This window comes from Galeopterus variegatus, unplaced genomic scaffold (assembly GCF_000696425.1).
Source record: "Galeopterus variegatus unplaced genomic scaffold, G_variegatus-3.0.2 Scaffold2127, whole genome shotgun sequence".
NCBI lineage: Eukaryota > Metazoa > Chordata > Mammalia > Dermoptera > Cynocephalidae > Galeopterus > Galeopterus variegatus.
Window position 1 is genome coordinate 53,214 of NW_007728238.1, and position 21,115 is coordinate 74,328.

General features: G+C 39.2%; 1 protein-coding gene across 3 annotated transcripts in view; it reads left to right on the forward strand.

Moving 5' to 3' along the window:
- The first annotated feature begins 887 nt into the window (after window positions 1–887).
- The window catches only part of HMG20A (high mobility group 20A), an 85,089-nt gene continuing 64,861 nt past the window's right edge, over window positions 888–21,115 (forward strand). Inside the window, exon 1 of one of the 3 annotated variants that reach the window (XM_008580567.1) lies at window positions 888–1,178. The gene's annotated coding sequence lies outside the window, so the exon portion shown is untranslated. The remainder of the gene's footprint in view (window positions 1,179–21,115) is intronic. The other 2 variants (XM_008580566.1, XM_008580568.1) reach the window with 2 other exon arrangements.

Below are 21,115 nucleotides of genomic sequence, written 5' to 3' on the forward strand. Positions count from 1 at the left end.
GGGGTGGCCGGGGCGGGAGAGCCCGCGCCGGGCGGGACGCACCGGCCGGCCGAGCTCCGGCGGCGGCGCCACCGAGACTCCGAGCCGCCCCGCCCGGATTCCCCCGGGTCAGCCCCCTCACCCCGCAGCGACACTGGTCCCACACGCCGGCGCGCAAGGAGAAGGGAACGAAGGGGACGCGGTAGCCCTACCCCCGTTACCTGAGGGACGCACACGCCGCCGCGGTGACCGCCATCGCCGCCCTCCCCGTCCCCTTCCTGGTGACCGCGGCCGCCGCCGCCGAGCAATTGACACTAACAACTAACTAACTACTCACTGCCACTGAGTCCACCGCGCGCTCCCGGCCGCTCGCCGCCCGCCCAGCCTGCCGCCTCCTCGCAGACTCGCGCACCGCCCCTTCGCGCGCGCACCCGCTGCCGGGCTCCTTCGGAGAGAGCCCGCGCGCACGCATAGGCTCCAGGCCCTCTCCCAGGTCACTCCCCAGCCCGGCGGGAGGAGTCGCCGCGAGGCCCCGCCTCTCTGCTTTCCAATCCCCAGAGGATAAGACCTAGAGGGCGCCTGATTGGGTGAGTGGGGCGGGGCCAAACCTAAAGGGCGGGACAACCGAGACCTTGGGCCCATATGAGGAGAAATTTGGGTTCAATTAAATGCCAGAGGAAAAGGGCAAGGACGTCTTGGCCCATTTGAGGGTCCCCTACATCAGCTGGGCGTCTAATATAGGATATGTGTTTTCACGGACTCCAGTGTATAGTAATTACCAGTTTAAGTCCCACTATTTTCTGCGGGCCTTAGCAATAAAAAAAGAAAACTACGTCTCCCAGAAACCTCCACGAAAATGAGTCTCACCTTGCGTAACCACGTAGTCCTTCGCCGCATTTGAACAAAATAATCCCTTCATTTTTCTGAGGATATAGGGAATAATATTTCCTTTTTCACCTCACCTGAACATTCTTAAATGTTACTGAGATAAGAGAAGTTACCTAATGCGAGGGTGATTAAACGATTAGGTAAAGAGAAAGAAAGGATATCAAAATAATGTGCTGCGGAGGAATTTTTTCCAAGCTGTGAGACGACGGTGTGCGAAGAGTGAAGGCGATTCAGAGGGGCTGAGGGAATTGTCCTCTGTGCGAGGGGTTTTCTTTAGGCCCCAGGCCCCTGCCTGCCCCTATCGTCAGCAGGTCAGTAAGCAAGGCGAGCGTGGGGGTGACCACAGTGGAAATACCCCTTACCCCTTGAAGAGCATCCCTCTTCTGCTGTTGTTGTTACTGGTTTGTCTCAGTTTGAGGCCGACTGAATGGGGGCGCCTCACTTCCGGCGGGGGGAAGGGAGAAAGGCCGTCCTGGGGGAGGGGGAAACATAAATCACTTCCTGTGGGGGGAGAGGGTGGTGGCTCGGGGGTGTCCAACCCGCTTCCAGCGTTGGTGGGTGCCTGAAAAGGTGGTGCTTGGTGCCATTCGCAGATACGGTATTTTATAGGTTTGGGGTCATATTTTGTGTGAAAAGTTAGGTTATTCCATCAAATTATGCTAATCACCAACCTCCAGTCAGAATTTATGTGAGTTTTGTTTCCACGATTAAGATGGGAAATTTCCTCCCCAACAAAATGTTCTTAATACTTTCTTCAGACAATTCGAACTCCCCTGGTTAAAATTCTCTGTTCATCTGTACAAGGCGACGTACTTGGTTGTGTGACTCAGGAATTGCCTACCCCTGCTCCCCTACTCAAGTCCAACCTCGACTGAGTGAGGTGTAGGGCTCTGCCTTGACATGCAACAGGAACTCTGTGGCTGCTCTTTTTAAGGAGGTGGTTTATTAGTTAGAGGACTGAATATTTTACGTAAATTATGGGGCAGAGTGAAAGTATTATACTGAAGTACTCAAATTTGATGTTACCTTAACTGATATAATTGGCATCTTAAATTCTTAGACCTGTTGATTTGGGGCTACAGAACTTGTAGCTGGTGCCAGAGAACAATTTTCTCAGCCTTAAAAATTCTCACATGTAGCATTTGTGAAAGCTGTATTTTAGCACATTTACCCCCGTTGTAGTTTAATTAAATTCAGCAGTGACTTAAAAATGGGATCTGTGGGGCCGCCCGTGGCTCACTCGGGAGAGTGCGGTGCTGATAACACCAAGGCCACGGGTTCGGATCCCATATAGGGATGGCCGGTTTGCTCACTGGCTGAGCGTGGTGCTGACAACACCAAGCCAAGGGTTGAGATCCCCTTACCGGTCATCTTTAAAAAAAAAAAAAAAATGGGATCTGTTCTTTATGGTTTTAAAGCATGGTGCAGGGCCGGCCTGGTGGCGCACTGCTACAGTGCACTGCTTGGGAAGCGCAGCGGCCCTCCCGACGAGGGTTCGGATCCCACATACAGACCGGTTCCCGCTCACTGACTGAGCGAGGTGCGGGGGCAACACCGAGGGTTGCGATCCCATTGCCGGTCCCGGTCCGGTACAGGCGCGACACTGAGGGTTGCGATCTGTTGCCGGTCACAAAAAAAGACAAAAAGACAAAAAAAAAAAAAAAGCATGGTGCAAGGGTCATGAGACCGAGCCCAGATTTTAGGTAGGGGGGAAAAATTGACTCACAAAGGTCGAAAGATGAATAAGAAAGACTTTCTATTTTCCTGTTTTCTCAAGTTTTTGTATATGTGACGTGATGATAAACACTCAACAACTTTGATTCCTTGGTTTCTGCTGTCAGGTGACATGATATTTGGTTGTGTTTGTGTGCATTCTGAAGGAATCAATCTATTTGGGGCTTACTTTGTGAAATCTTAACAACTTTAGTAATTTTAGAATATCTATCAAGTGAACTTAGAACTGTAATGTTTTTAAAGAATTTTTAAAATAATAGCCCTATGTATTTTTTTCCTTGGAGATTGTTACTTAATCTAGTCTCAGAATTTGCAGTTATTCTAATACTAGTTCTTTTAAAAAGCTATTTGGTTTAGTTTATTAGAAAACGTGTTTTAAACCAAATGTTACAGTAAAGAAAAAAATACATCTTTAAACCTTATGTAGACATTTTTTTAAACAGGTCAGTCTAAGACTGTAGAATCAATTGTGAGTTATCTCGTGAAAGACCACTAAATTGCTGCAGTAGTTGACTGAAAAGGCAAGCAAAATAGTGTCTATTTTGTTATTAATAGAAGGTTAGGGACATGTAGACTGCCCCAAGTAAGTAGTAATTAATTGATTAGAGAGAAATATTCACTATCTTCTATATTAATGTAATATAGAAGAAAATACAATATGTTGACCCTGAGGAAACTATAGTATTAGGAATTATCGAAGTATGGAAAAATTGCAGAACTAAATGAAAAAGATAGAGCAAATGATGTTAAAATCCCTGATTGAAATACAGTAGTATTGCCTTTTGGAAACTGTCTTCGGAAAGCAAAGGAGTTTATTAAATTGGTCTTTATGATATTCCATGGAAGAAATGCAGTATAATAGAAATAAGAAAAATTGCTGCAGCTGAAAGACTTGAGCACCTTGAATAACTGTCTGTTTAGAAGAAAGCAATAAATAAAGTACATATCTGAAAGATGTTTTGTGATAAGTGAGTTATTCATTGTTTCCATCAAAGAAGGAATATTAGGAAATCTTGTGAACAATAGAGAGGGAAAGTCCGTGAAACCTGTTTTTATTTATTTTTTTAAGTGTTTCTGTGGAGAGAGTTGCTGTCTTCCAAAGATCTTTTTTTCCCCTTAATTCCCTTTGTTGCAATTCTTTTTTAAGTGTTCTAATAGAAATATAATATCAAAATTAGAAAAATAAAGACTTTAAAAAGTATACTGTTACTTCTTTGAGTTAGAGATTTTTCTATTACTTACCATCTGTAATAAAGAAATTGTCAGTTTTTTAGAGTTCATGGGTTAGAAAACCATTTTCTTTTCCAAAAGCAGTCATTGGATACACTACTCACAGCAGTCTGAAATATTAAAAGAGTAGGTCAAAATTCTAGATTTCATCTCATTGAAATTTAATTATCCACAGAGATGCTATACATAATGCAAAGGCATCTTTTTATTCTTTTGTCTACCTTTTATATAAAATTATGCTAATGTTTTACGACTATTTTGTTCATCTCATTGAAATTTAATTATCCACAGAGATGCTATACATAATGCAAAGGCGTCTTTTTATTCTTTTGTCTACCTTTTATATAAAATTATGCTAATGTTTTACGACTATTTTGTTGTTGCTGTTTTGGTGGTGGCGGTTTGCTTTTTGTTTTTGCCATGGGTTTGAGGGTTAAAGGAAGTATTCTAACAGCTTGAATGGTTTATTAAACTTATTATTCTGCTGTCTTTATTTCAGAACATTTGAGGGTATACAAGTGAGAATACCCCTTAAGTGACTTTCGATTAGTTCATCAAAAGTTTGTTGAGTGGCTACTGTGTGCCAGTCACTGTTCCTAGGGACTTTGAATACAATGAATCCAGACAAATCCTCTTGGAGTTTACTCTCTAGTTTATAAATAAAAACTGGAATTTTGCTCCCTTAGTATTCCTAAATAAAACCTATGTTTTGATCTTGTTCAAACTGGATCAACAAGCAGCCTTAAATTTGATCTCTGTTGGTCTTGATCTCTAAGCTGTCCTAAGCCCAATATTAAATGTTTCAGCCTCATTTTTCTCCAAACCATACATACCCCTGTGTTAAATATTCAGCCCCTTTCACTGAAGCATGCATCATGATCCTTCCTTTGTGCTATAAAAACAAGTAAGAGTGAACAATGGGGAAAATATGGGATCAGACAGGCCTGGATTCAAAACTTGCTTTTGCACCTTACAAGCTGAACTTAACTAGCTTGGTAACCTTGAAGAATTTCCTTGACCTCCCTGAGCCTCAGTTTCCCTAAATCTAAATGGGATTGTTTGGTGGAACAAGGGTGTTATATGTAAATCACCTGGCACAATGCCTGCTGCTAGGAGCTTAATAAATGCTGTTATTTTACCCCCAATCTTGTTTCTGCTATTCTTGCTATTGGGATTTGCCCACATGTCTGTTTTAAGCCTTATATATTCTCCAATGTATGGGATACAATGCTAGGCTTATTGAGATTCTGCCTTCTCCCCCCATCAGTGTGCTCGCTTAGTTATCAAAATTTTATTTTTGTTACTGTAGGAGGAAGAGATCACTAATTTCCATGATTTCTTTAGAAATTATACATAATAGAAAAGGGTTTTTTTTTAAAGATTAAGGAATTAGTAAAGTAGTTTGAATTGTTTTAGGAAGGCTTTCAACTCCTTCTAAATTTATTTGAATACTAAGCCTAACATTCAAAACCCTTCACACTATGACTCATATCTTTCATTACTTATCTAGACATTCCAAACTGGATGATCTCTGAAAAAATATTCTGCACCATACCAGTCTTTCTATCTTTGCTAATGCTACCTTCTGCCTGAAATACTTTCTCTTTTGCTAGGAATCCCCATCTATCAAAATGTCTCCTTCTTTGAGGCCCTTTCTCAAGTACCACCTTCAGGAAGTATTTTGTGATGCCTGTCCTCTTCTCTCTCCACTCTCCCAAACCATATATGCTGTTTGTTGACCCTCCAGAGCACTTTGTACCTTTCTATGGCATTTAATATTCAGTGCTCTTGTTAGTTTTTATTGTTATTACAGTTGTACATAGAGTTTATGTCCTCCCATAAAAGTCTGCAGACTATATCTTATTTCTTTCTGTGTCTGCTGTCATACCTGACACAATGCCATTCACATCACAGGTATTAAGTAAATATTTGTGGAGTTGAACTGACACTTGGGGTATGATGAAACTAATCATTAACTTTTGTCCACTATTTATGCTGAGCATCAAGCACAGTGGCCAGCATACAATAAATAGACACTCAAATTTCTGTAGAATGAAAAAGCAAATAAATCATTATTTTCTCATTTGTGAGCATCGTAGGGTGTCAGTATGTCAATAAGCATATATTAAAGAACTACTATATGATCAGAACTGTGAGAACTGATCTCTGCCCTCAATTTAACTGGAAAAAAGTAAGTTCTGACTAATATGTATAGACTCTGAAGACTGCAGGTATTTGAGTGAGGTAAGGTGGGAAGGTCAGTTAGAGTTGTTTGCATTGTGAGAGATATCCCTGGCCATCTGAACTCAGAAGCCAAATAGATTTTGACTTCAAGTATTTGGGTACTTAATTTATATTTTCATTCCTAGTTATATACCCGAGAGAATTGAAAACATGTTCACACAAAATCTTGTACGCAAATGCTCGTATCAGCATTGTTTGTAATAGGCAAAATATAGAAACAAACTCAAATGCCTGTCAATTGATGAATGAATAAATAAAATGTGATATAGCCATAGAATGGAATATTATCCAGCAATAAAAAGGAATAAAGTAGTTATAAACGCTATAATGTGGATGAACCTTGAAACCGTTACACTAACGTGAAAGAAGCCAGACACAAAAGGCCACATACTATATGGTTCCATTTATGTGAGATGTCTAGAATAGGCAAATCCATAGCAATAGAAAGTACATTAATGGATGGGCATGCCGAGTGACTACTAATGGGTATGGGCTTTCTTTTGGAGGTGATGAAAATGTTCTGAAATTAGACAGTGGTGGTGGTTGCACAACCTTATATACTAAAATTCTTTATATACTATTATACTAAATATCCCTGAATTGTACACTGGAGGGGTAAATTTTATGGCATGTAAATTATATCTAAAGAGAGAGAGAGAAAGATACTTATATCTGAAGAATGGAGAATTTTGGATGGGGCTAGAAGAAGGAAGCAAGAAATATGAAAGCAAGGAAATGATCATTCTTCAGATCCTAGATAGAAATATAAGCAGCTGGGTACAGGACTAGAGATGCGTTAAGGATCAGGTGAGGATGGATTTGAGGATAGCTTCTGGCTATTTTTTGTCTTAATGAAGCAGGCAGTGTGGTGAATGGTTACTACAGGTAACTACAGTGTGGTGAATGGTTACTATAGGTAATGGTTACTAATAAAGAACACACACATCTTAGGATCTTGAAAGAAGCTTCACATTTCTTCTTGATTACATCAAGGATGTGGTATATGGTCCATTAGGTCTCTACAAGTCAACTGAGTTCAGAGGGTATCATAAGATAAGGAGTCTGATAGCAGTCAACTTGAAGTCACTAGAGAAGATGGGAGAAGAGAGGCTAGGCAAAAATATTAGAATTTGATTCTAAAACTTTCCCCAAAGTCAACTGAGTTCAGAGGGTATCATAAGATAAGGAGTCTGATAGCAGTCAACTTGAAGTCACTGGAGAAGATGGGAGAAGAGAGGCTAGGCAAAAATATTAGAATTTGATTCTAAAACTTTCCCCAGATGATGAAAATGGATAAATCTTAATGGCAAGGAACCAAAGGCAGTGATTTAGAGATGTCACTACAAATAAAGGTATTCATTTGAGGAAATATTTAAGTACCTTTTATGTGCCAGGCACTATTAAATAAAACTGTAGCTATCATCCATATTTGAATTATTTTCTTAGGACAAAGTATTCTGAGTGGGATTATTGATTCTCAGAGGATGGGCATTTTATAGTTCTTGATACAATAGCTATAGTTTCCTAAAAGTGTCTAATTTTTATGACACAAGCAATATATGAGTGTATTGTTTTCACCACAGTTTTACCAGCAGATTTTTTTTGGCTAATTGAACAGGCATAAAATTATTCTTCACTTTGGTCCCTGCTTTTTTAATGTGATAAGTGTTTTCATACCATGGAACTGGCATCTGTTGGAACTTGAAGGAATTCAGAGCCTTTGTATTTGCTCCTCCATCTGAAATGGCTTCTTTAAAGGATATGGATTTATGGGCCGGCCCCGTGGCGCACTCGGGAGAGTGCGGCGCTGGGAGCGTGGCAAAGCTCCCGCTGCAGGTTCGGATCCTATATAGGACTGGCCGGTCACTCACTGGCTGAGCACGGTGCGGGCTACACCGAGCCAAGGGTTGCGATCCCCTTACCGGTCACACACACACACACAAACACAAAAAAACGATATGGATTTATGAGAACCCTAGATATCAAACCATCCTCTAATTTCAATTAACTCAAAAAATACTTTTATTTAGTGGTGCTCTCCTTATTTGCTAAATGATATTCGCATTTGAACCACATTTAGCCATAATTCCAATTCTCATTTTACTAATATTTACTTAGTATTATGCTAGGCACTTTCACATGTTATCTTAATTCTAATAATTTGGCATTTTGCATATGAGAATATTGAGGCTTAGAGAGGTTAGGTCACTTGCCCAAAGTCACTTAACCAGGAAGTGGTAGAGGCAGAATTTGAATGAACATTCTCTCAGGGCAGTGATTATTCTCATAGTCCATGATCCCTCAGTATCACTACTGAAATGGTTAGGTCACTTGCCCAAAGTCACTTAACCAGGAAGTGGTAGAGGCAGAATTTGAATGCACATTCTCTCAGGGCAGTGATTATTCTCATAGTCCATGATCCCTCAGTATCACTACTGAAATTTACTGGGAGGGTGGTTGCAGGGATGAGTAATGGAAACTAAAAAAGGAATTAGAAATAGAACTTGGACAATCAGGTGCTATCTTACTAATGTATATTCTGAAGTAGGTAACAGATGTTCGTTGTTTGTTTTATTTTTTTACTGGGGAGGCTATAGTACATAGACAAAGAGAGGAAGGTCTTGGTAGCATTAAGCCCACATTTTCAAGGCCCACTCTGTTTCTCCCTAATGATCAGTTACATACTGCCCCAAAAATCTATGATGAGAGCCAAGTAGAAGGCCATGGTAGAAAAGCAACTGCCTTTGTGTATACAAGGTGAGATTTCTCTGATTGTAGAAAGAGCAGACAAATGACTTGGCTCTAAGAGAGTTCCACAGAGTCAACTTTTAACATAGTAACTTCAAGTCTAACATGATAACAAGATTTATAACAAGATATTCATAGCAAGATAACAAGATATTCAAAGCATAGTATATGGTAGCAGAAGAAGGGGAATATAAAACAAGAGATGCCATGTTCCAGTTTTGGCTTTAGTCAGATAAAATATACCAGTTTATAGATAAGGCAATTGAGGCCTAAGATTATATACCAAATAAGTAACAGATTGGGCACGAGGACATAGGCCTTCCTAGCACATTTTACTAAATTTTACTAAATTCAATGAAAACAACAATCTATGTGGTTGTTTTGTAATTTACATATATAATTATAATTTAATATGTTATTCTTAAAAGAGATCATTTCTGTATCCTAAAATAACATTAATAAAGGTCCACACACCATATCACTAAATGTTTGGTGATAGAATAACAGTGGTACTAAAGATCATGTTGAACCCTGATATACCAGATAGACTATCTGTAACCTGCACCTATATAATATTTTATCTGTATCCAAGATTGCATTGATGGGCGCCGGAGAAACAGATCTTTGAAAACTATCATGGAAACATTTTTCATGAAAGACAATGATCTAGATTTGTGTGTGTATTTGTAATTAAGTATTTAAATTTTCAACAAACCCAGTCTTCTCCTTCCATCTTTTCCACTTTAAGTGAAACTTATACACCTGCTTCACAAGTAATAGTATACAGCTACTCCCCTTTTTCCTTTTTCAGCCTCAAAATTTATATCTCCCTTCTCTTTCCCATCCCCACACGTCCTTCATTTCTATACTCTGTAGACTTAATTCCTATTATCTCGACACAAACCTTTCATTTTTGTTGCTGGTGGCATCACGGTTACTACAACTTTTGGGGGAAATAATGTAATTGTTGTATCAGCAGTAATAAAATGTTCATACTCTTGAGTGAATAATTCTACTTACAGGACTTTATTCTGAGAAAATATTTCAATAAGGAGAGCAGTTAAAGGCACAAAATGTTAATAGCACTAATAACTATACTGTCTAAAAAATTGAAACTTTCTAAGTGTCCAACAATAGGATAATGGTTAAGCAAATTATTACCGATCTACTCAGTGGGCTTAGACATTCATTTTTCACAATAGCTTCTTTTAAAATACTGTGAAAGGTGCTGTAAGAATGATTTTGCAAAAATAAAAAGGAGAAAAATAAATCAGAAGAAAACCAAATAGAAAAACTAATGTGACTAAAGTATATTTATGAAGCATTTATATTTTCTGTATAATAATAGAAGATATTTATTGAGCACTTACTGGTGTCAGAAACAATACTAAAGCAATATTATAGAAGCAGTATTGAGTAGTTATTAAGAAATAGTGCTCCAGAGTCAAATCCTAGCTCTATCACTTGCTAGTATGTGATTTTGAAAAGGAAATAGGAGATAATAACTACATCTGCATTAAATTATTAAATCTATATAAAGTTCTGGGCACATAGTAGGCCTCAAGAAGTGTTTTTGTTATCAGATATCTTACAGACATATCTCGTTTAATCTTCACATCCTCACAACAGCCTCATGAGATAGTCTTATTTTCATTTCGTGTAAGAAAAAATTGAAACTCAGAATGTCTAAATACCTAAGTTAAATAACTTGCCAAAATAACAAGCTAATAAGCAATAGAGTTTTGATTCAGAACCCAAGATATCACTTCCATTTCTGACACTGAGTCTAGGTTGCTGCAGAGTAATGCTTTTGCTGAAAACATGAAAGGCCAGATTTGAAAAGAAAAGTGAAGTCATCAGAGACCTGCTGAGGCAGCCAGTACGTAGGAAATCAAAATCATAGAACCAAAGGAACTTCAAAGAAGTGGGCTAATGTTCTATGCTTCCCTTTTTCCTTCTAGGAATTTGCTAATTCTTAGAGCAGAACAAGAGGCTATGAAACTTAGCAGACAGTTTCTGCTAGAAGCAGAGAAGCCATTAGTGTCATGGGGCTAGTAGACAAAAACAGGAGTTTAGGGACCCCCAGGTAGCCAAGACCTCCAAAGAGAAGGGAGGAGCCAGAGAGAAGGATGGCACCAAGAAACCATATTTTTAAACTTATTTTTCCCTCAAGTTATTTGCTGCACAAGGTCCAGAACTATAAGAAAACTAATGTGTATTGCTTTAAGCCAATAGTTTTAGATATTTGTTACATCAGCAATACAAAACTACTATAGAGACATAGGGAAAATGATGGAAAAGTCTAACACGCGAAATTAGAGGAGAGAGAAAATTAGAAGCAGCAATATTTGAAGAGATAATGACTGAGAATTTTCCAAAACTGATGAAAGATATCAAGCCATGGATTTGAAAAGTACAACAAATCCCAAGCAAGGAGTACCACACTTAGGCACTTCATAGTACAGGATGAATGTCCCTTATCCAAAATGCTTGGGACCAGAAGTATTTCAGATTTCTAATTTTTTTGGATTTTGGAATATTTGCATTATGCTTACCAGTTAGGTATCCCAAATCTAAAAATCCAAAATGGGAAATGTTCCAGTAAGCATTTCCTTTGAGCATCATGTTGGTGCTCAAAAAATTATAGATTTGGGGGCATCTGGGATTTTCGGATTTGGGTTGCTCAACCTGTAGAGCTGCTGAAAATAGCCAGAGATAAAAAGACACATAATCTTCAAAGGAACAGTAATAACACCGACATCTAACTTCTCAACCGAAATAATGAGAAAACAATAAAATGCAACTTTTTTTCTTACCTTCTTGGAGGTGTTCTTTGTTTTTGTTTTTGTTTTTTTAATTGACAAAAATTGTTTGTACTTATTGTGTACAACATGATGTTTTGAAATATGTATACATTGTGGAATGGCTAAATTAGGCTAATTAACATGTATTACCTCACATTATTTTTTGTAGTGAGAACACATGTACTCTCAGTTTTCTTGAATTTATGCCTCATGTCTAACCCCAACCTCACCCCACCCCACCCCACCCACCTCAATCCTTGATAACCACCATTCTACTCTGTACTTCCATGAGCTCAGCTTTTTAGATTCCACATATAAGTGAGATCATACGGTATTTGTCTTTCTGTGCCTGGCATACTTCACTTAACATAATGTCCTCTAGGTTCATCCATGTTGTTGCAAATGACAGGATTTCCTTCTTTTTTAAGTCTGAATAGTGTGTGTGTACTACATTTTCTGTATCCATTCATCTGTTGATATATACTAAGGTGAATTCCATATCTTAGCTATTGTAAATAATGCTGCAATTAACATGGAGTGCAGGTAACTCTTCAACAAACTAATTTTATTTCCTTTGGATATACTCTTATACTCAGGGAATACAACCTTTAATGTGCTTAAAGAAAATAATTGCCAATCTAGAAATCACAAGGGAAATTATAACACATTTGCAACATAATAATGAAAATGCAACATAGCAAAATATGTGTGAATCAGATAAGCTATACTCGGCGAGAAATTTTCAGTCTTAATTGCATATACTAGAAAAGAAAAAAGTCAAAAACCAGTGATCTAAGTATCCTTCTCAACTTAGGAAAAGAAAAGCAAATTAACCCCAGATATCTGCTAATTCAGCTGTTCCTAGGTAGACACCCAAAGGAATCTATACATATGATCAAAAGACAAGAATGAACGAGAATGTTCATTATTCTTAATAGCCCAAATGTCCATCAGAGTAGCATGGGTAAACAAATGCTTCTTGTAACAACATGAATGATCGTCAAGCATAATACTGAGCAAAGAAAGCCAGATACAAATAAGTACGTAGTGTATGAATAAAGTTTAAAAACAAGCAAAACAAATCTGCAGTGTTAGAAGTCATAGTTGTTACTCTTATGAGGACAGTGAATGGGAGGAGTCATAAGATGGGGGACTACTCGCTTGTATTAATGTTCTGTTTATCCTGGTAGGGCTGCAAGTGATACAAATGTGCACACTTTGTGAAAAGTCATCAAGCTATATGCTTGCAATTTGTATAATTTTTTATTTTATATTTAAGTATACTTAAACCCCCCACTCCCCAAATGGCTTTAAAGACTATTATTTTTCTATTTACCCCCTACACCCAAACCACATAGATGGTACGCTTCTACCCCACTACTACATCAAAAGAGCTCTGGCTAGTTCACTGATAACTTCCATGTTGTCAAAAAACATGGACACTTTTCACATTCTCATTTTATTTAATCTCTCAGCAACATTTGGGTATATGTTTTGTTTTTTTTTTTTAAATACTCTGACACCACTCGTTCCTGGTCTCTGCCTACCTCTGTTTATATCTTCTGGTTCATCTGCAATCTCCTTGTTTACTCATTTTCTAACTGTTGAGCTCCTAAGGACACAATCCTAACTAGTTTCTTAATCTACCATCTCTCCCTACGTTATGCCTTACATTCATGATTTAAAATACTATCTACCATATTTGGCGAAAACTCCTAAACTCCTATCTCCATCCCAGACTTCTCTTCTGAGCTCCTGTATACAGCTTCCAACTTGATATTTTGTCTCAAAGTCATCTTAAAATGAATATGTTGAATCTTTTTCTCCTAATTCTACATCTCCAGTCTTCCTTATCTCTATAAATGGCATCTCAAGCTACTAATTTCTCAATTAGAAATCTTGAGATCATTCTTGAGGCCTCTCACTATACCACCACCCCCCAACACACACATATGCACATCCCCCCATCCAGACCACTGCAAGATTCTATTGATTCTTCCTCCTAAATATATCTCAAATTCACCCTCTTTGCTACATATCCACAGTCATTACCCTGTTTGAAGCCACCATCATGCTGTGGTGGACTATTGCAGTAGCTTCCCAACTGGTTTCTCTAGATCTATTCTTAACACATTCTTACATATCCATTCTTTACACAGAAGTCAGAATGATCTTTTTAAAAACATAAATATCATATCATGTCCCTCCTTAAAAATTCCTCCTTAAAATTCTTCAAAGGTTTTCTCTTTGGAGAAAAACCCAAATCTTTAACATAACCCAAAGTCTGTGCAGCATTTAGTTTCTGATTACCTCTCTTTGTTACTCTTCTGCTCATTTTTTGCCAGCCCCCTATCCTTCTTTCATTTCCTCTAAAGCATCAAGTTCTTTCTAAACTCAGGTAGTTCCACAGCATGGAATGCACCTACTTAACATTCAGCTTGCAGTTTGTGTTACCTCGTCAGAGAGGTCCCCTGTCTAAATGACATTTCCCACTTATTTTATAGCTTTCTGTTTTTTTCCTTCATAGCATTTTCCACAATTTTAAAGTTTGTTTATTGGCATATTTTGTTAATGTGTTTCATCTATGTAATTTTCATGAGGTTAGAGACAGTTTATTCACTGTTGTACTGCTGGTGTCTTAACCATGTTCCTGGTACATATTGTGTTTAGAAAATATATGATGAATGAGAAAATATATTATGCCACCTTAGGTAAACCATAGGTCAGGAACCATTTTATAGCTGTGTCCTGTACCCTGAGAGCATGGAGGGATTGCTTGTATCCTGTGGTTTGGTTCTTTATTTCCTCCAAATTGCTCTCTGAGAAAGGCACTGAGTAATCATTGTAATGCCTAGAGAGTTTTTGATGATTAGCTAGTCTTCTCAGTGCTAAGCTAAATTGGCAGTGTGGGCAGATTCTATTTAAGCCCCCAGAGCGGAATGCACCTGTCCACACTTCTTAGATTGGAGCTTTTGAAAACTAGAGGCAGAGAGTTCTCAGTGACAGTCTTCTTTCCTGGAACTCTAGTTTTTTAAAGAAACATTAGGACCCTACAAAGGAAAGGATGTCTAACTGTATTTGCTTACTACTGAGATTGTCAGTATTGTTTGTGTAAAGATTATTAGCTATTTCAATCATATAAATTGTGCTATAATGCTGCCATAGTAAGTATATGATCTGTCTTTTAATCAGAGTAAGGCCAAAAAAAAAAAAAAAAACCACATTTCACAACACTATTTCTTCATATATGTTATATATGATATACAGATCTATTGTGATAAGATATTTTGCATTTTCTTAAATAGCTTGTGTTTGCTTTCTTCATCTTAGACCTAGTTTTAAATTAAGCTATTGTTTTTAAAGTTGATTTTAGTAGAATGAGAGCTTAATTATATACTAGGTAGAAAATTGTAAGTCTAACAATTTGAAACAGCTTTCAGGCTACTATCATTTCTCAAAACCCATGAGAAAAATGTGTTTATTACCAATTTTAGGCCATATAAAATTTTTATTTATTTATTTTGTTGTTGTTGTTGTTGTTACATTCTAAAATGTTGTTGCAGAGCAGTTGGGGGGAGGAAGAGGGGATAGGAGAGGAAGACAGGGTGGGAGGAAGAGGATGGAGGTGGAGGGATGTAGTCAAGGCTTGTAGCACCCCCCTCATTCTGGCAGGGGTCCCCAGGTGGCTTTTAGTGGCCACTCAGTCCTGGCTGGGCTGGATGTGGACTTTGGGGGGACATGGCTGGAGCATAGGTGAGGGTGTGGGGTCCCCGGGTTGAGAGCCCAGTAGGCTTCTGATCTTTCTAGTTTTTATAGGTTTTCTTTGGTGATGTTAGACTTTTACTAGTTAATATCAGAACTTTGTTTCTGATCTGTGGGTTTTTTGCTTTTTCTTTCAGTTCTGTGTTGGATTATTCGCTATTCCCACCACTTAAACTCCGCACTAGAACTAATTTTTCTTTCTTTTTTTTTTTCCTTTTTGTCTTTTTTCGTGACTGGCAACGGGATCGCAACCCTCGCTGTTGCGCCCGCACTGCGCTCAACCAGTGAGTGGGAACCGGTCTCTATATGGGATCCGAACCCTCGGCGGGAGCGCCGCTGCACTCCCAAGCGCCGCACTCTACCAAGTGCGCCACCGGGCCAGCCCTTAATTTTTCATCTTTTGGTTACTTCTAAAAACGGGGGAACTCCCTGTGGGAACCAGCACTTGAGCCCGGTGGTTGAGCTAAGTTGCTGGGATTATTCGCTATTCCCACCACTTAAACTCCGCACTAGAACTAATTTTTCTTTCTTTTTTTTTTTCCTTTTTGTCTTTTTTCGTGACTGGCAACGGGATCGCAACCCTCGCTGTTGCGCCCGCACTGCGCTCAACCAGTGAGTGGGAACCGGTCTCTATATGGGATCCGAACCCTCGGCGGGAGCGCCGCTGCACTCCCAAGCGCCGCACTCTACCAAGTGCGCCACCGGGCCAGCCCTTAATTTTTCATCTTTTGGTTACTTCTAAAAACGGGGGAACTTCCTGTGGGAACCAGCACTTGAGCCCGGTGGTTGAGCTAAGTTGCTGCTTTGCTGCTGATTCTCTGAAGGAGGCTTTTGTGCAGTTCACGTTTTAATTCTTGACATTGTAAGCACTTCCAGGTCTTGTGAGGTCCAGTATTGCCTGTGTTGTGTCGAAACTGGTCTGGGCCGGAGTCTTTTCAGCAAACTGCACCCCCTGCAGTTCTGTATTCCTGACTAGTATCCACTGAGTCGTTCTATGCTGATTGGAGGCCAGATCAGGTGTCCATTTTGTGCCCCAGTGTTCCCCTGGTGGTCCACTCTCCCCTACCCCCCACTCCAAACACGTCCCATGGGATGGGCCATGTGCCAATCCCTTGCGATGACCTCTTGAGTGGCTCCTTTTTTCAGTTGTCTGTGGCCCCTTCCTCCTGTGTGGGTCCACAAGAACCCTGTTAGTGGTCTTGCTGGCCTGGGGACAACCAAGGCCCTCTTCTCGCCTGCAGCCTCCAGGCAACTTCCTACGAAGGGCACAGCAGCGGCTTTGCCAGCTCTTGCTCCATGTGCTCACCAAGGCCAGACTTGAAGTGGCCGGGGTCAAAATGGTCAGAGTGATCCTTTCTTTCTCTCATCGTGCCTTTTCCTGCCTTTATGAACTCCATAGGTCTCTCCTCCTCTTCCCCTGAGCTCTAGCAGCCCCCAGCTTGGCAGTCGTTGCTTTTTAATAGTTGTAAATTAGACCATATAAATTGCAATTGAAGAGGAAATGTTTTAAAGATTTATCATATTTCTTAAAGTAAGGTATTCTGTTTTATTCCTAGAGTCTAGATACCATACTTAGAAACTTCCTGTAAACTGAAAAAACATGCTGAATGTTGTATGCATATTTGCAGGTTTAGGGGCCGGGTGGGGAAGTGGGTGGAAGAAGAAGAATGAAAATTGTGAATGCTTAGAAAAGGCCAAGTTTCTATCTTTAGTGTTATTTATTCTACCTTTAGCAAAATTGTTATTCTCTCTGAGTGAAATAATTTTTAAAGCTCCATCTATTTATTGATATTTGCAGATTTACCAGAGATTCATAACTATTCTCAGGTCAATAAAACTCAGAGCTCATAAGAGTTTATAAATATATGCCGCTGGGTATGACTAAGTTTCTGAATTTCATAATGCTGTGGTTACTAATGCAGGCTCTTTCTTTGGGTTTTAAAATGTAGATCACTGACTCTAGAGCAAGTATATTAGTCTGTTTCTGTTGCTTATAATAAAATACTTGGAACTGGGTGATTTATAAGAAAAAAGAATTTATTACTTACAGTTTTAGAGGGTAGGTAGTCCAGAGTCCAGGGAACACATCTTGTGAGGGTGTTGGGGGTGGTGACAGTGACACAGGGTATCACATTGTGAAATGGCAGAGAGAGAGAGAGCAGAGAGACAGACTCTCCTCTCTCTCTTCTTTTAAAGCCCTCAGAACCACACCCCTGACCACCATTTTTAATCCATTCTCTACAGCATGGTTCCACAATCTAATCACCTCTTCAAGGCTCCACCTTTCAATTACCATAATAGGATTTCCCACCCTCTTAACAGTCACAGAAGGAACCAAGTTTCTAATACATAAAACTTGGGAGACACAATTCAGTGAGTTGGGGGGGGAGCATTATTCAATCCACTACAGCAGGTGGAAGAATATGAGGAATATTGAAGTTTTTTGTATAGTACTATAGTAATATATGAATATGGTACATTTGGTTATAGAGGGAGTAAGGGGGATTTAAGTACAGAGAACTCCGACATATGTGAAAACAGTCTACTCAAGCTGATTGACAATTGAAGGACTATATTAAGTAAACGTAGTGGAGTGATTTTTATGTTTATTTCGAAAAAGGGGAAAAAGCAGCTTTCTTTTCCCAGAAAGACAATGTCAGCTGCTAGCCATTTATTTCCTAGCAAAGCAAACTACTTGCAAAATTCTAATTGACAGATTTTCTCTCCCTGGCATTTAATTAAAATCTTTCTCTAGCAATACATAAACTGAAGATAGTGTATAGATTCATTTGTTGTACAAAGAAAGACTTGAATCAACTATATCTTTCTAGATTTCAGCCTTTACTAATTATGTGTCTCTTCATTTGTTTTAGCAATTTATATCTAACAGCACCATCATTGGCATTGAGAAGATATATTTTTTACAATCTTTCTATACTTATGTCAGCATATACATATACATAACAGTCTTATTAGCGAGCCATCTAGATCTTACTCTGCAAAAGGGTAAGTTTGTAAGACGTTTCATGCGAGAACAAATGAAGGGTACCTATAGTAGATTGAATTATGTCTCCCCAAAACTCATTGAAGCTTGAATTGTGTCCCCCAAGTTTTATGTATTAGAAAATTGGCCCCCTCTGAGACTGTTAGGAGGGTGGAAAATCCTATTATGGTAATTGAAAGGTGGAACCTTGAAGAAGTGATTGGATTGTAGGACCCTGTAGTAGTGAATGGATTAGAAATGGTGGTCAGGGGTGTGGTTCTGAGGGCTTGAAAAGAAGAGGAGAGTCTGTCTTTCTCTCTCTCTGCTCTCTCTGCTTCCATCATCTTGCAATGTGAGACCCCTGGGTCACTGTCACCACTGCCAGATGGACTTTGACTTCCCAGCCTCAGAAACTGTAAGCAATAAATTTCTTTTTCTTTATAAATCACCAGTTCCAAGTATTTTATTATAAGCAACACAAATGGACTAATACAGTACCAAAGATGTTAATGCAGTATAAAGAAAAGCATTTCGTTGTTTTTAATATATTGTTTTAAACTTTTTATGTTCTGTTTCATTTAAACATGTCAAGATTCCTTTTTCTTATCCCAAAACTGGTTAAAGCATGGTCATTCACTATTATGAGACCAAGTTTTATTGTTTATTCTTATAAGGCCCCATAGAAGACCCCAAAGGAGGCACTCCCTAAAACATGGCACTTTTCTCTTCCCGGTCCTAACAATCTCGCCGGCGCCAAGGTGAAGCCTATCAGAAATCATTACCCGCCCCCGGCCAATCAACTACCGCCCCGTGTACTAATCACCCTCTCCCGGAACCCGGCTCTATATAAATGTATGCTTCTCCCCGAATAAAGCGGAACTTCTCTGGTGAACTGTCCAGCTCGGGTCCTGTCATTCTTTCACTATGGAACTGGCACACAAATATGAACTGATAAAATGCCTGATGACAGTGAAGGTTATACTATCAGACAAAACCAGGGACATCCTATATACAACTACTAAAGAGTCTCATCAGCAATACTAAACTGCAGGCTTATACTGCACACTGCTCAATGATGCGCTGATTTACAAAGCAGAAAACTAAATATGAGAGGATATCCTACTCAGTTTATGTAGCATTTGACATCAAACTATCAAACTTTTCTAAATTCCCGCAGAGCTACTGGTCCACTCCTTTTATTCATCTAACACTTGGCATTTAAACTCTAGTATTAGGAATCTTATCACTTTGTGCTGTAACTTCTTGTATACATATATGTCTTCCCCACAAAAGATATCACGCTCTGAATAACCTTCTAGTTTCTTCAAGGACTTTGGTTCTCATGCTATCATTTTAACCTCTTTTGCAACAATGACTATTCCTTTCAGTTTCAGATATAAACACATTCTGGTCCTAAAAAACAACAAAAACAAACAAAACTCATAACAAAATCCTCCATTAATATCTATTTTCCTTCTAGCAATTGTCTGTTCACCAACCTTTTCTTTATAACTAAGCTACTTTAAAGATTATTCTAGTCACTGCTGCTACTCACTCAGTCTGAAACCTATAGTGATCTGGTTTCTATCCCTAATTCACTCTACTGACTGTTCTCAGATACCTGTAACCTCTAAATTGCTAATTTCAATAGGCACTTTTTAATCTTTACCCTATTTGATTTCTAACTGGCATTTGAAGCTGTATGTGACTCTTTTCTTCCTCAAACTCTTCTCCCACTGCTTCCTGTATACCACACTCTTGTCTTTCTCCTGTCTTTTAGCCATTCCTTCAGTCTTTGACCCTATTCTCTCTTGACATGTTTTCCTAGTAATCTCTCTCAGTTCCAATGTTTCAACAACCAGTTATACTGATGACTTCTAAACCCACCTCTCAACTTTCAGGCCTGTATCTCAAATAGTTAAGAGGATATCCTACTCTGGTGCACCATAGGCAACTCCCCCTTAACACATATAAAACTGAGTCCATAATCTTTCCCTCAAAATCTGTTCCATTTCCCATGTTCTCTATGTCAATTCAGGGTACTCTACCCTGTTACTCAGGCTAAAAACCTAGGAGTTCTTTTCAATACTTCCCTCACCCTTCCCATCAATCCCTCACCAAGTCCAGTGATTCTGTCCCCTCTTCTATGTTCTCATTATTACATCTCGGTTAAAGCCCTTTCCCCTGCTGGCGACTTTAACAGCCCCTACCTATCCTTCCTGCTTCCATTATCTTTCCACACAGCTCCAAGTGATCATTCTGAAATACCTGTCATTCCTTGTTTAAAATCATTCAAGTGGCTATCCACTGCCTTTAGGTGACTTATACATTTTTCTTTTGATACTTTTTTGTTTGAAAGCATAACCAGTATGCTTGTTTTGAATGTTTAAACTTTGTTTTATAATAAGGATATTATTTTATCATTAGAATTGAAAGGACGACAGGACCCGAGCTGACAGTTCACCAGAGAAGTTCCGCTTTATTCGGGGGAGAAGCATACATTTATATAGAGCCGGGTTCCAGGAGAGGGTGGTTAGTACACGGGGCGGTAGTTGATTGGCCGGGGGCGGGTAATAATTTCTGATAGGCTGCACCTTGGCGCCGGCGAGATTGTTAGGACCCGGAAGAGAAAAGCGCCATGTTTTAGGGAGTGCCTCCTTTGGGGTCTTCTATGGGGCCTTACAGGAACTAAGGTAATTATGCTTTTAGAGATGCAAAGCAAGGCAATGACCATTTCTGCTCT